At 48.6% G+C, this 14038-nt stretch overlaps 1 pseudogene; it reads left to right on the forward strand.

Moving 5' to 3' along the window:
* Positions 1 to 2857: 2857 nt before the first annotated feature.
* LOC135228029 (rho GTPase-activating protein 27-like) lies at positions 2858 to 10172 on the forward strand (annotated as a pseudogene).
* Positions 10173 to 14038: the final 3866 nt, after the last annotated feature.

Genomic DNA, 14038 nt, shown 5'->3' on the forward strand with positions numbered 1-14038 from the left:
CTGGGCCCCTGTCTCTTGTGGCTGGGTGACCCAAGTGGAGACACCAGTCCTTAGGTTCCTGTTGTGGATAGGTGAGGATCTTGCTTACTAGGCAAAGCAATGTCAAACATCAAACACCCACCTCTCCACCACACAGCTGAAATGGTTGGAGTTTGCCAACAAGGGCCTATTCTCCCGAAATAGGCCCACACAGTTCCATTCAGAAGCGAAAGTTGCTCAAGGTTCATGGAAGGTTTATGCCTGGACAGGAGCCACATCTGTCCTGAGCCCCCTGAGTTAATGGAGCTAGCAAATTATCTTTTCCCCCCAGTTAGAGATTTTTTTCCTTCCCCAAGGCCGGGACGATGGCTCCAGGTGCTCACCAGGGTCTATCTCAGGCCTAGGGATTCAGCCGCTTAACCTGGGTTGGGGGGGGCACTGTAAAATGTACTGAAGTACTTAGCTTTTGCCTAGAGCGCCGTTCTCCTCAGGTTCTGGAGGTGTGAGTGGGCTGTGTGGCTGCTGCTTCTCCCTGAGGAAACTGCGGCCAAAGGCTAGGACCAGCCTGCCGCCGCCGCCGCTCCGGGAATGGTGCCTGAGGGCTCCCTGCAATTCGGGTCCGGCAACTCCTCTCTGCTTCTGAACGGTCTCTTCCTTCCCCTGTCCCTCAGTTTGTTGTCTAAGCTTGCCTTTGATGCTCAGGGCTCCCAGCTTGTCACATATACACTCGTTTCACTTGTTGTTTCGGGTCTTTGTTGTGAAGAGGGCTCCACGGAAGCGTCTGTCTATTCCGCCATCTTGGCTCCGCCTCTATGTTATTTCTTATTGGGGTTATTTGCTTCCTCACCTGTTTTTCTTTTGTTAGTTCGGCCAATGGGTTATCAATTTTGTTAAGTTTTTCAAAGAGCCATCTCTTGGTCTTGTTAACTCTATCAATTGTTTTTCTGTTTTCTATTTCATTTTGTCCTGTTCCAGTTTTTACTATTTCCTTTCTTCTAGTGCCAGAGGGTTTCTTTTGTTGCTCTCTTTCTACTTGTTCAAGTTGTAGGGATAATTCTTTGATTTTGGCCCTTTCTTCTTTTTGGATGTGTGCATTTATTGATATAAATTGACCTCTGAGCACTGCTTACATACACTGTGTTCCAAAAAGGTTCTTATAGAAAGTGTTTTCATTCTCACTGGATTCTGTGAATTTCTTTATTCCATCCTTAATGTCTTCTATAATCCAGTCTTTTTTGAGCAGGGTATTGTTCGGTTTCCAAGTGTTTGATTTCTTTTCCCTGCTTTTTCTGTTATTGATTTCTACTTTTATGGCCTTATGATCAGAGAAAATGCTTTGCAATATTTCAATGTTTTGGATTCTGCTAAGGCTTGCTTTATGATCTAATATATGGTCTGTTCTAGAGAATGTTCCATGTGCACTAGAAAAGAAAGCATACTTGGCTGCTGTTGGGTAGAGTATTCTGTATCTGTCTATAAAGTCAAGTTGGTTTATTGTGGCATTTAGATCATCTGTGTCTTTTCTGAGCTTCTTTCTGGATGTCCTGTCCTTCATTGAAAGTGGTGTGTTGAAGTCTCCTACAGTTATCATGGAGCTGTCTATCTCACTTTTCAATGTTGATAGAGTTTGTTTTATGTATCTTGTAGCCCTGTCATTGGATGCAGAAATATTTAATATGGTTAGGTCCTCCTGGTATAATGTCCTTTTAATCGTTATATTGTGTCCTTCCTTGTCCTCTGGGTTGGTTTAACTTTAAAGTTTATTTTGTCAGAAATTAATATTGCCACTCCTGCTCTTTTTTGATTGTTGTTTGCTTGATATATTTTTTCCTATTCTTTGAGTTTTAGTCTGTGTCTCTAAGTCTAAGGTGTGTCTCTTGTAGGCAGCATATAGATGGATCATGTTTTTTGTTTTTATACATGCTGCCACTCTCTGTCTCTTTATCAGTGCATTTAGTCCATTAACATTCAGTGTAATTATGGATATGTATGAGTTTAGTGCTGTCATTTTGATGTCTTTTTTGTGTGTTGTTGACAGTTTCTTTTTCTCACTTAATTTTTTGTGCTGAGTAGTTTATATATTGACTTTTCCTCTTTTTTGTTGTTGTTGATTTTGTTTCTGCTCAATCTCTATTTTTTTCTTGTATTTTATTTTGATGAATAGGATAGTTAGTTGAGACAACTTCTTGTTTCCCTTTTGAACTCTGCCAGCCCTAAGGCTGTGCCCCTTGGCTCCACCCCAGCAGACCTTCCCCAGGCTCGGTCCCAACACAGAGGGAACAGGTTGGTAGATATGATTGCTAAGCTGACCAGAAGGCAGAGTCGGGCCCTTTGGGGGCAGGTGGGGGACCCTAGCATTAGAAGGCGAGTTCAGCATCTGTTGGGGGTGGCCATGGGGCCCATAGGGACAAGGGGACGCCTCTGGGCCTCCATCCTCTGGCCCTAGGGTGAGCTGGGGTCTGGGGCAGGGGCCTTATGGAGTCGGGACTTCTAACCTCTCGTCTGAGGCCCTGCCTGTCTGAGAGGAAAGACAGGGCAATGCTAAAAGGGGGTGGGCAGCTGAGGGAGGAGAGGCGGGGCTGCCACCTGCTTGTGGACAGGGGGAGGAAAATTGGAGATGAGGGGACTGCTGCTGTCAGGAATTGCTGGGGGGTTGGTAGCTGGGGGTGATGAGAGCCAGACCCCTCTTGACTGGGTCCTTTAGCTTGAGGTGGGGGGCCACTTCCTCTTTCCCACTCATTGTCCCTTTCGTCTCGTGGATACAACTCAAGTCTGAGCACCAGGAACCCTTGGTACTCTAGTCAGGCCCCTGCTGCTGGTCTGTGTCTGGGTTTTGCCTGGGCCTCCGGGATTTGAGGGCAGAGGCCCTGCTATAGCCATGGTGAGCATCCCCTCCAAGCCAAAGGTATGGGAGGGCCTGGCCTTATCTGTCCCCAGGAGCTGGTCAGGTCCAGCCTAGGCTCTGCCTGAGAGGAAAATGCCTCTGTCTTAGCACTGTGGGGTCTCAGCAGAGAGTTCTCGGTCTGAAGGGGCCTCAGGGATTTGGTAGTCTGGCTACCTCCACACAGCTGCTCTTCTTGAGTCATCCCTAGCAGGTGGTTAGACCCTGCTTACTCATCTCCAATGATGTCCACCCTCACTATCTCTTGAACCTGGCTGTGACTCTGGGGCAGCCCCAATCTTTACATAGTGTTTCCTTCAAAGGGCACTTCCCTGCCCCCATTTGATCTGCACTGTGGAGCCCCACAGTGTGACTCTGCATCTTTTCCTTGTGACAGCCCTGTCACCCTGGGGGCCCACTCTTCTACCTCCAGGATCTCCTCTGTACCTGCTTGGGGTGTTCCGTGTGCGAGATCCCTGTCAGCTCCACCAGCCTAGGACTCCCTGTGGACTCAGAGCCACGGCCAGCAGCCTGGCTCCAAAGAGCCTGGCTCCTCTGCTGGTTCATACAGGCCCCCATGGGCCCTTTGAATCCCACCCCAGGGATGGGCATGGCCACTGCCTCAGTGAGTCCAGCTGGGGTGGGTAGAGGTTGTGTGGTTTATCTGCCTTCCTCCACCCCCTGCCTCCACCCTGTCCTCCCAAGGAATCTCCTGGTTTCTGTGGCTGAAACCTTCATGCTCAGGAAGTTCTTACTCAAATCTAACCTTAGTCTCTCCCCAGCATCAGGTCTGTTTGTATGTTTGTTTGCTGCTGCAGTTTACCATAGGATTGACATGGGTACAGCAAGCGTTTTGGTGGATCTGCTATGTGCTATGGGGCATTGGAGCACCTGCTGGGGGTGACAGGGATCACTTAGTCAATGTGGGTCTTGCTCTCCAGTAACTCCTGCCTTTTGGGGCAGAGAAAGTAAGCAAATGGATGGACAACTCACCAACTACCTAATGGCAACAAGCAGAGGGCCAGAGGGTTTGGCCTCTCTTAGGAGGGGGAAGGCCTTACGCAGGAGAGGCTTGGGAGCAGAAAGCCAGTGGATGGGCAAGGTTTGGGTAGGCAGGGACCCAGATAAGGGCATTCCAGGTTTCAGGAAGCACAGGAGCAAAGGCACAGGAGGTAGGCAGGTGCCTTTTGTGTTTGCGGGAGGGTGAGCTGTCTGGTGAGTTGGAATGCTGGATCCCACATGAGGGCTACAGTGGGAAAAGAGAACAGAGAAGTGGAGGGGAGCGTCCTGTCTCCACCACACGGAAGCGTGAGTAGGGGTGTGTCCCCAGGTCTCTCTGAGCCTGTGCCAGGGGAGCTGCCCTTTCACAGGCTCCCTGTCTAAAACAGCAACGCCCCCTTTTCTGACTGCGGTTTGGTTTTCCTCCTTAGCAGTGATAACCAACTCATCATTGATGTGCCTGCCGTAGACACACACATGCACTAGAGTGTTGGCCCTCCCAGGGCAGGGATTTGTGTCCGCTTGTTGCTTTCCCAGTGCCTAGAACAGTGCCTGGCACACGGCGGCAAATTTTCTTGGACGGATGATTTCTCAGGTGCCTGCCTAAGGCCCTTGAGTGGGACGGGCTTCCCCTCTCAAAGAGGTTATAGCTTAGTGAAGGAGTCACAGTCAATGCAGAAACTTCTATGATTTTTTTTTTTTTTAAGGTTTATTTTACGAATGTTTAAGATTGCAGGAAAGTTTAAAGAAACAAAAAACAAATTCAACCACTATAATATAACTACCACAAATGACCTCTGTTAGCATTTTGGAGGGTTTTTTTCTTTCCTTTTTTTTTCAGTTGTGCTTTAAGTGAAAGTTTACAATGCAAGTCAGTTTCTCATACAAAAACTTACACATTGTTATGTGACCCTAGTTGCTCTCCCTACAATGTGACAGCACACTTGTTCTGTCCACCCTGTATTTCCCATGTCCATTCAACCAGCTCCTGTTCCCCTCTGCCTTCTCATCTCACCTCCAGACCGGAGCTGCCCACATAGCCTCACGTGTCTACCTGAGCTAAGAAGCACAGCCCTCGCCAGCATCATTTTATGTTTTAGAGTCCAGTCTAACCTTTGCCTGAAGAGTTGGCTTCGGGAATGGTTTTAGTTTCTGTTACATAGAGTCTGGGTTACAGAGAGTCCTTGACCTCTGGTGTCCTTCCAGTCTCAGTCAGACCATTAAGTCTGGTCTTTTTACTAGAATTTGAGGTCTGCATCCCACTTTTCTCCTGCTCCATCAGGGATTCTCTGTTTTGTTCCCTGTCAGGGCAGTCATTTGTGGTAGCCGGGTACCATCTAGTTCTTCCAGTCTCAGGCTAATGGAGTCTCTGGTTTATGTGGCCCTTTCTGTCTCTAGGGCTCATATTTTCCTTGTGTCTTTGATGTTCTTTATTCTCCTTCGCTCCAGGTGGATTGAGACCAGTTGATGCATCTTAGATGGCTACTTGCTAGCTTTTAAGACCCCAGCTGCCACTCACCACAGTGGGATGCAGAACATTTTCTTAATCAACTTTGTTATGCCAATTGACCTAGGTGTCCCCTGAAACCATGGTCCCCAGACCCCTGCCCCTGCTACTCTGTCCCTTGAAGTGTTTGGCTGTGTTCAGGAAACTTCTCAGCTTTTGGTTTAGTCCAGTTGTGCTGCCTTCCCCTGCATTGTGTGTTGTCCTTCCCTTCACCTAAAATAATTCTTGTCTACTATCTAGTTAGTAAATACTCCTCTCCCTCTCTCCCCACCCTTGTAACCATCTCAAAATGCTTTCCTCTGTGTTTAAACCTTTTCTTGAGTTCTTTATAATAGCAGTCTCATGCAATATTTGTCCTTTTGCAACTAATTTCACTCAGCATGATGCCTTCCAGATTCCTCCATGTTATGAGATGTTTTGGAGATTCGTCATTGTTCTTTATGGTTGCATAGTATTCCATTGTGTGAATATACTATAACTTGTTTATCCATTCACCCATTGATGGGCACCTCGGTTATTTCCATCAGTACTGCAGTGAACATGGGTGTGCATATATCTATTCATGTGAGGGCTATTATTTCTCTAAGATATATTCCAAGGAGTGGGATTGCTGGATCCAATGGTAGTTCTATTTCTAGCTTTCTAAGGAAGTGCCAAATCGATTTCCAAAGTGGTTATACCATTTTATATTCCCACCAGCAGTGTATAAGTTTCCAGTCTCTCCACAACCTCTCCAACATTTATTGTTTTGTTTTTTTTTGGATTAATGCCAGCCTTGTTGGAGTGAGATGGTATCTCATTGTAGTTTTGATTTGCATTTCTCTAGTGGATAATGATCGTGAGCATTTCCTAATGTCTGTTAGCCGCCTGAATTTCTTCTTTGGTGAAGTGCCTGTTCATATCCTTTGCCCATTTTTTAACTGGGTCATTTGTCTTGGTGTTGAGGTTTTTTTTTTTTGTAGATTTTAGAGATTAGATGCTGATCGGATTTGTCGTAGCCAAAAATTTGTTCCCAGTCTGTAGGTTGTCTTTTTACTCTTTTGGTGAAGTCTTTGAATGAGATAGGTGTTTGATTTTAGGAGCTCCCTGTTATGTAGTTTCTCTTCTGGTGCTTGTGCATTGTTAGTAATGTTTTTGTATACTGTTTATGCCATATATTAGGGCACCTAGCATTGTCCCCATTTTTTCTTCCATGGTCTTTATTGTTTTAGATTTTATATTTAGGTCTTTAATCCATTTTGAGTTAGTTTTTGTGCATTGTGTGAGGTATGGATCTTGTTTTTCTTTTTTTTGCAGATGGATATCCAGTTACGCTAGCACCATTTGTTAAAGAGACTGTCTTTTCCCCATTTAACAGACTTGGGGCCTTTGTCAAACATCAGCTGCTCGTAGGTGGATGAATTCATGTTTGGATTCTTAATTCTGTCCCATTGGTCTATGTATCTGTTGTTGCACCAGTACCAGGCTGTTTTGACTACTGTGGCAGTATAATAGGTTCTAAAATCAGGTAGTATGAGGCCTCCCATTTTGTTCTTCTTTTTCAGTAATGCTGTACTTATCTGGGACCTCTTTGGAGGGTTTTTTCTTTTTTTAAAAAAAAGAAAAGATTGGAACAAAGCTAAGTTTATCATTTTGAAATTTGCTTTTTTCCTTGGAAGTATTATTATTCTTGGAATATAAAATTTCCAAGAATAAAATTGCTATTCTGTTGTCTGGGTTATGATAATGTAGTTTTCTATCCGTCCGGTGAGGGTGCTGAACTCAGTGTGGTGGGCACACGGAAGAACAGACCCAGTCACCTCCCTTGGTCATGGAAGGAATTCCCAGGAAAGGTCTTGAACCTGGCACCTGAGCTGAGTCCTGGAGGAGGAGTTGGAATCAGCCAGGTGAGAAAGGGGTGGGGTAGGGCCTGGCAGGCCTTGAAAGAGTTGAGGCCTGGAGCAGTCACAGCTACTGGAGCTTCAAGTTCAAGGCAAGGGGTAAGGAGTGGCAGGAAATAAGGTGGGAAGCACAGGCAGGTGATGGAACCCTATGGTGCCTGATAGGGCTTCTACTTTGCCCTCCTGGCAACTGGGAGCCTTGAGGGTGTTAAGTGGGAGAGCACCACAATGAGGCTTATATTCTGTGCAGCTGAACCTGCCAGCTCCCCCTCCTTGCCATCTTTTCTGAGGAGAGGGGTGCTCTTCTTTTTTTGCCCCTCATTCCTCGCTGCCCTGACTTTCATCTCTCCTTCTCTCTCTCCTTGTCTGGGATTGAGTTTGAAGCCTGCAAACTTCACGTCAGGGAAGTTCCAGCCAAGGGTTTCTGAGCCCACAGAAAAAGATGGGTGGGGCTCTCAATGGGGGCCCCAAAATGGGTACTTGGCTCTAGAATGGCAGAGCCCTGCCACCACGTGACTTGAATGAGGTCCACAGGAAGGAGTGGGTCCCAGGGTATTTCTCTGTTCTCTGAGTGCACAGCTGTGAGAGCTCCATCATCTATATTTTATTATTGTTAATAAATCATGAATGCAGTTTTCCCACACATCTGGGCACTTCATACTTTACAAACTACTTCAAGAACATTCCTCTCTGTCTCTTCACTACAACTTCCAGAGGTGGGTAGGACAGAATTTTGACAGCTGGGGCACTGAGGTCATATGACTGGCTGAAGGTGGCACAAGGGGGGCAAGTGGCCGACTGGGTGCCAGAAGTCCCGGGCCTGTGTGACCCCGGAGCTCTCCCGAAAATCCTGTCTCCTTCCTCCTCCCGCAGGTGAACAAGCCCTCGGAGCCTGTGTGCGAGAACATGAAACAGCAGCCTGGGGCCACCTCCCCAGCGCCGCCGGGCCCCGCACCCCAGCTCCGTGTGGGAGACGCTCACAGGCGCGGGCTCCGGGCGCCCCTTCTACTACGACCCAGACAGGGATGTGAGGACCTGGGAGTCGTCCTTTGAGGCTGCAGAGGGCCCCGCTAGGCCGGCCACCTCCGGGGCCTCGGTGGGCAACTGCGAGAGTGTCGAGGCCAAGTGGGGCCAGTACTGGGATGAGGAGAGCTTCTGGGTGTTCTACCCACTGACAGGCTGGAGGAGCCCGAGGATGAGCTGGAGGGCGAGATGGAGATGCAGCCGGGCCTGACCCCCCACAGCCCCTGGGACCAGAGGTTGAGGGGTGGGGCCTGGTGTGAAAGGGTCGGACCTGGCCAGGGTGGGCGGGGCTGGCTCTGGAGGTCTCTGATCCCGCCTCTACTCCCCACAGCCCCAGGGAACAGATGGTCGGGGCGGGGCCTGGTGTGAAAGGGCGGGGCCTGACCAGGGTGGGTGGGACTGGCTCTCCCAGCCTCTGGCCCAGCCTCTGCTCCCAAAGGCCCCAGGGAACAGAGGATGAGGGGTGGAGCTGGGCCTGGTGTGAAGGGGCGAGACCAGGCCAGGTATGGGCAGGGCTGGCTCCCAGACCCTCTAACTCTACCTGCTGCTTCCTGCAGCTTCCCACCCCTGAGACTGACTACCCAGAATCGCTGACCAGTTACTCGGGGGAAGCCTATCCCCCATGGGCTCCTTCAGTGAGGCTGGCCTCGCCTCTGCCTTAGCCAGGCCCCCCGGCTGGTCTTGTCACCTAGGCCAGACCAGCAGACCCTGTACAGCAACCACTTCATCCAAGAGCAAGTAGGGGCATGTGGGCAGATGGGCCCAGCTCCCACGGCCCTGTCTGCTTTTTAGACCTCTGCACAGGGAACCTTCTCCCCAGCTCTTCCTCACTCATCGCTGCCCCTCATCAGGCTTTGTGTATTGTCCTTCCCTTTCCTTAACACTCTAAACTGCAGCTCCCCTACAGCCCCAGCCATGCCAAGACACTGCAGCCACCAACACTGCCCCTCCAAACTCGCTGGCACTATTTTGGATTCTGGTTGGAGGAAACCCTTTCCTCCCCTCTCATGAAGTGGCCAGGGGCCCTGACCATCTCTCTCCGCACAGTGGGTGAAGCTGGAGGACCAGCACGGGAAGCAATATTTCTACAACCCAGATGACTCTGTTCAGTGGGAGATGCCCCAGGTAACCCACTGGGGAAGGGAGAGTGCCAGGGAGAGAGGAGAAGGTTATAAATGACAGTGTCTTTCTCCCCTGGAGCCCCTGGGTGGTGCAAGCGGTAACACGCTCTGCGGCTAAACAAAAGGTTGGAGATTTGAATCCACCCAGAGGTGCCTCAGAATCAGACTGTGGAGCACAGTTCTGCTCTGACACATGGGGTCCCCATGAGTCGGAATTCACTCGACAGCACCTGCTTGTTTTCGTTTTCTCTCCTAGGTCCCCGTCCCTGCCCCTCAAAACATCCACAACTCCAGCCCAGGCCAGCCTCGCTGAGGAGAAGGTGAGGGGGCCATGTAGGCTCTGGCAGGGACTCCCACAAAAGAAGTGGGGGGTTTCTGGAGGCCCTGGGGGGCAGGAACTGGGTCTGGTGTGTCTGTCTCCCCCACAAGCCCCACTATTAGGCTGGGCTGAGTGAACTCAGGAGTCTAGGTCTGCCCAGCCCCAGAGCTGGGTGAGCTTGACAGCTGGGTAGACATGTCTCCTGCTGCTGCTACTGATACTGAAGCAAACAAGCCACCCTCTACCACCAGTCAGGTGGCTGGCTGGGGTGAGGGGGTTTCAGTGGAGACTCTGCTTCAGCCTGCTTGGAGTTGCTGGCTGAGCAGAGAACAGCCTCTGCCTCCTGTGGTGCACCTCTTAACTGTCTCCTTTTTCCCCTTCTCTCTCTAAGATGAAGACCCTGGACAAGGCAGGCATGCTCCATAGTACTAAGACAGCGGACGAGGGAAAGTGGCTCTGGTGAGAGCCTGTCTGCACCCAGGGCAGAGTGGGCCTTAATGATGGTACTCACTGAGCACTTCGTATGTGCTAGGCTCTTATTTATCCTCAAAGGGACTTCATAGAAGTCCTGTGAAGAAACTGAGATAAAATGACCTGCCAAAGGTCCCTTGGCTACCAGGTGTTAGAGTTGGGAGTCCAGCTCTCACTGTCGGGTGCCCCAGGCTGAGCTCTCAAGCTCTGTGCCCTGCTCCTGGGGGTGGTTCATGCTGGGAGAGGACCTCAGCCCAGGGTCACCTCCAAGCCCTGCCTGACCCCCAGCCACCTAGGAAGAAGCACTGGAGTGCCTCCTGGATGGTACTGGAGGGCGATATCCTGACATTTTTCAAGGACTCAAAGACCTCAGCTCCAAACAGCCTGGTGAGCCCCAGCCCCCAGGACAGTGACCGCCCCATCTGCTCCTGATCCCAGTCGGTCTTTATCTAATCAGGCTTGTCAAGGACTAGGTCTGGGACAACAGAGCTTGAGTGTCAATGAGTTGGGCCTTGCAGGGAGGGGGCAAGAACAGCAGAGTCAGCCCAGGACAAGCAGGTCCAGCCACCTTCTGGCTAGAGAGCAGTCCTTGAGGGTGGATCTCTCCAGCTCACAGGGTCGGGGGCTGCAGTCCTTCCTCCCTTTCCTCTCCTGGGTGGGCAAGCAGCAATGGACAAGCCAGCTGATAGGCTTCATGGTTAAGAAGCTCCAAGATCTATAGGTTTCAGGAGCTCCTGGGCCCCCTCCCCCAGAGCCACCAGTGACCACATCTTGTCCTTGGAGCCAGAGGGAGACTGGTGGGTCAGAGCCAGGGTGCTGGGGCAGGTCTGTCTAAGCAGAAGGGTCTCTGTACTGGTTCTCCCCACCCTTCCTCCCGCTTCTACAGAAGCAACCTTCCAAGCTCTCCACCCCTGAGTACACAGTGGAGCTGAAGGGGGCCTCTCTCGCCTGGGCACCCAAAGACAAATCCAGCAAGAAGAATGTGCCGGAGGAAAGTGGTGGAAGTAGGGAGAAAGACAGAAGGGGTTTACTGGTGGCCTGGGACCCTCATTACTAGGGAAGCCCCATTGGAAGAAAGGGGACCTGGGAGAGTTGGGGTTGGAATTCCCAGGGCTCAAGGCCAAAGCTGCCCCCACCTCAGGGATCCACACTGGTTTCTGGTGTCACAAATTCTGCACTTCCCTCTCCAGGAGCTGACTTTGTCTGTTCTTGGCCCCGAGAGTGGTGAGGAGTAGGGGTCTCTGGGAGATGAACCTCTGTCATGCCTAGGAGGGCAGCCCTTACCCCAGCCACTCTGGCCTGAGAGAAACAGGAGACTCCTCGACCCTGGTCACTCACTCTGGTAGGCTGGGGCAGGAAACCTGTTCTGGATGCTCAGAGCCTAGCTTCCAACTGGCCTGGGTCCCCAGTAAATAAACCAAGGCAGTGGACATGCTTCTCGGGCTCCCCTAGAAGGAAGAGGGGCCAGTGAGGCCCAGGCAAGGGTCCCTGCCCTGCCACAGACTTCATGGTTCAAGTTTGTATTTTTTTTTTTTATTGTGCTTTAAGTGAAAGTTTACAAATCAAGTCAGTCTCTCATACAAAAATTTGTATACACCTTGCTGTATACTCCTAATTGCTCTCCCCCTAGTGAGACAGCACACTCCTTTCCTCCACTCTCTATTTTCATGTCCATTCAGCCAGCTTCTGACCCCCTCTACCTTCTCATCTCCCCTTCAGACAGGAGATGCGAACATAGTCTTATGTGTCTACTTTATCTAAGAAGCTCATTCTTCAGCAATATCATCTTCTATTCCATTCCAATCCCTTTCTGAAGGGTTGGCTTTGGGAATGGTTCCTGTCTTGGGCTAACAGAAGGTCTGGGGACCATGACCTCCGGGGTCCTCCTAGTCTCAGTCAGACCATTAAGTCTGGTCTTTTTATGAGAATTTGGGGTCTGCATCCCACTGCTCTCCTGCTCCCTCAGGGGTTCTCTGTTGTGTTCCCTGTCAGGGCAGTCATCGGTTGTAGCCAGGCACCATCTAGTTCTTCTGGTCTCAAGCTGATGTAGTCTCTGGTTTCTGTGGTCCTTTCTGTTTCTTGGGCTCATAATTACATTGTGTCTTTGCTATTCTTCATTCTCCTTTGCTCGAGGTGGGTTGAGACCAATTCATGCATCTTAGATGGCCGCTTCTTAGCATTTAAGAACCCAGATGCCACTCTCCAAAGCAGGGTGCAGAATGTTTTCTTAATAGATTTTATTATGCCAATTGACTTAGATGTCCCCCGAAACCATGGTCCCCAAACCCCTGCCCCTGCTGTGCTGGCCTTCAAAGCGTTCAGTTTATTTGGGAAACTTCTTTCCTTTTGGTTTAGTCCAGTTGTGCTGACCTCTTCTGTATTGTCTGTTGTCTTTCCCTTCAACTAAAATAGTTCTTATCTACTATCTAATTAGTTACACCCCCTCTCCCTTTCTCCCTCCCTCCCTCTTCTTGTTACCTTCAAAGAATATTTCCTTCTCTGTTTAAAGTATTTCTCCAGTTATTACAATAGTGGTCTTATACAATAAGTCCTTTTGCAACTGACTAATTTCACTCAGCATAATGTCTTCCAAGATTCCTCCACGTTATGAAATGTTTCATGGATGCATCGTTGTTCTTTCTCGATGCGTAGTATTCCATTGTGTGAATATACCATATTTATCCATTCATCTGTCGATGGGCACCTTGATTGCTTCCATCTTTTTGCTGTTGTAAACAGTGCTGCAGTGAACGTGGGTGTACATATATCTGTTCCAGTAAAGGCTCTTAATTCTCTAGGCTATATTCCAAGGAGTGGGATTGTACTAGAAAAGAATGTATACTTGGCTGCTGTTGGTGAAGTGTTCTGCACATGTGTATAAGGTCAAATTGGTTGACCATGGCATTTAGATCTTGTGTCTTTATTGAGCTTCTTTCTGAATGTCCTGTCCTTCACCGAAAGTAGTGTGTTGAAGTCTCCTACTATAATTGTGGAGCTGTTGATCTCATTTTTCAATGCTGTTACAGTTTGTTTTATGTATCTTGCTGCCCTGTCATTGGGTACATAAATATTTAATATGGTTATATCCTCCTTGTAATTATCCCTTTAATCATTATATAGTGTCCTTCCTTATCCTTTGTGGTGGATTTAACTTTAAAGTCTCTTTTGTCAGAAATTAATATTGCCACTCCTGCTCTTTTTTGGTTGTTGTTTGCTTGATATATTTTTTTCCATCCTTTGAGTTTTAGTTTGTTTGTATCTCTAAGTCTAAGGTGTGTCTCTTGTGGGCGCATACAGATGGATCATGTTTTTTCATCCATTCTGCCGCTCTCTGTCTCCTTATCGGTGCATTTAGTCCATTTACATTCATCGCAATTATGGATAGGTATGAGTTTAGTGCTGTCATTTTGATGTCTTTTTTGTGTGTTGTTGACAGTTTCTTTTTCCCACTTAATTTTTTGTGCTGAGTAGTTTATATATAGTCTTTTCCTCTCATTTGTTGTTGATTTTTTTTTCTGCTGAGTCTCTGTTTTTTTCTTGTATTTTATTTTGATGAGTAGGATAGTTACTCTCCTTTTTGGTTACCTTAATATTTACCCAATTTTTCTAAGTTTAAGCCTAACTTTTATGTCTTTATATCACCTTGTCTTCCTCTCCATATGAACCATCTGTAACCGCATTTCTTAATCCCTCTTTATTATTGTAATGTTGTCTTCTTTTACATAATGACATTGCTGTTTCCCTGTTTTGAGTGTTTTTTTATCTTGATTAATTTTTGTGATTTCCCTTTATGGGTTAACATCTGTTTTTTGCTCTGTTCAGTGTTCTATTCTTGGATTGATACCTGATGTTACTGAT

Source organism: Loxodonta africana, chromosome 18 (assembly GCF_030014295.1).
Source record: "Loxodonta africana isolate mLoxAfr1 chromosome 18, mLoxAfr1.hap2, whole genome shotgun sequence".
In the NCBI taxonomy this organism is placed as follows: Eukaryota; Metazoa; Chordata; class Mammalia; order Proboscidea; family Elephantidae; genus Loxodonta; species Loxodonta africana.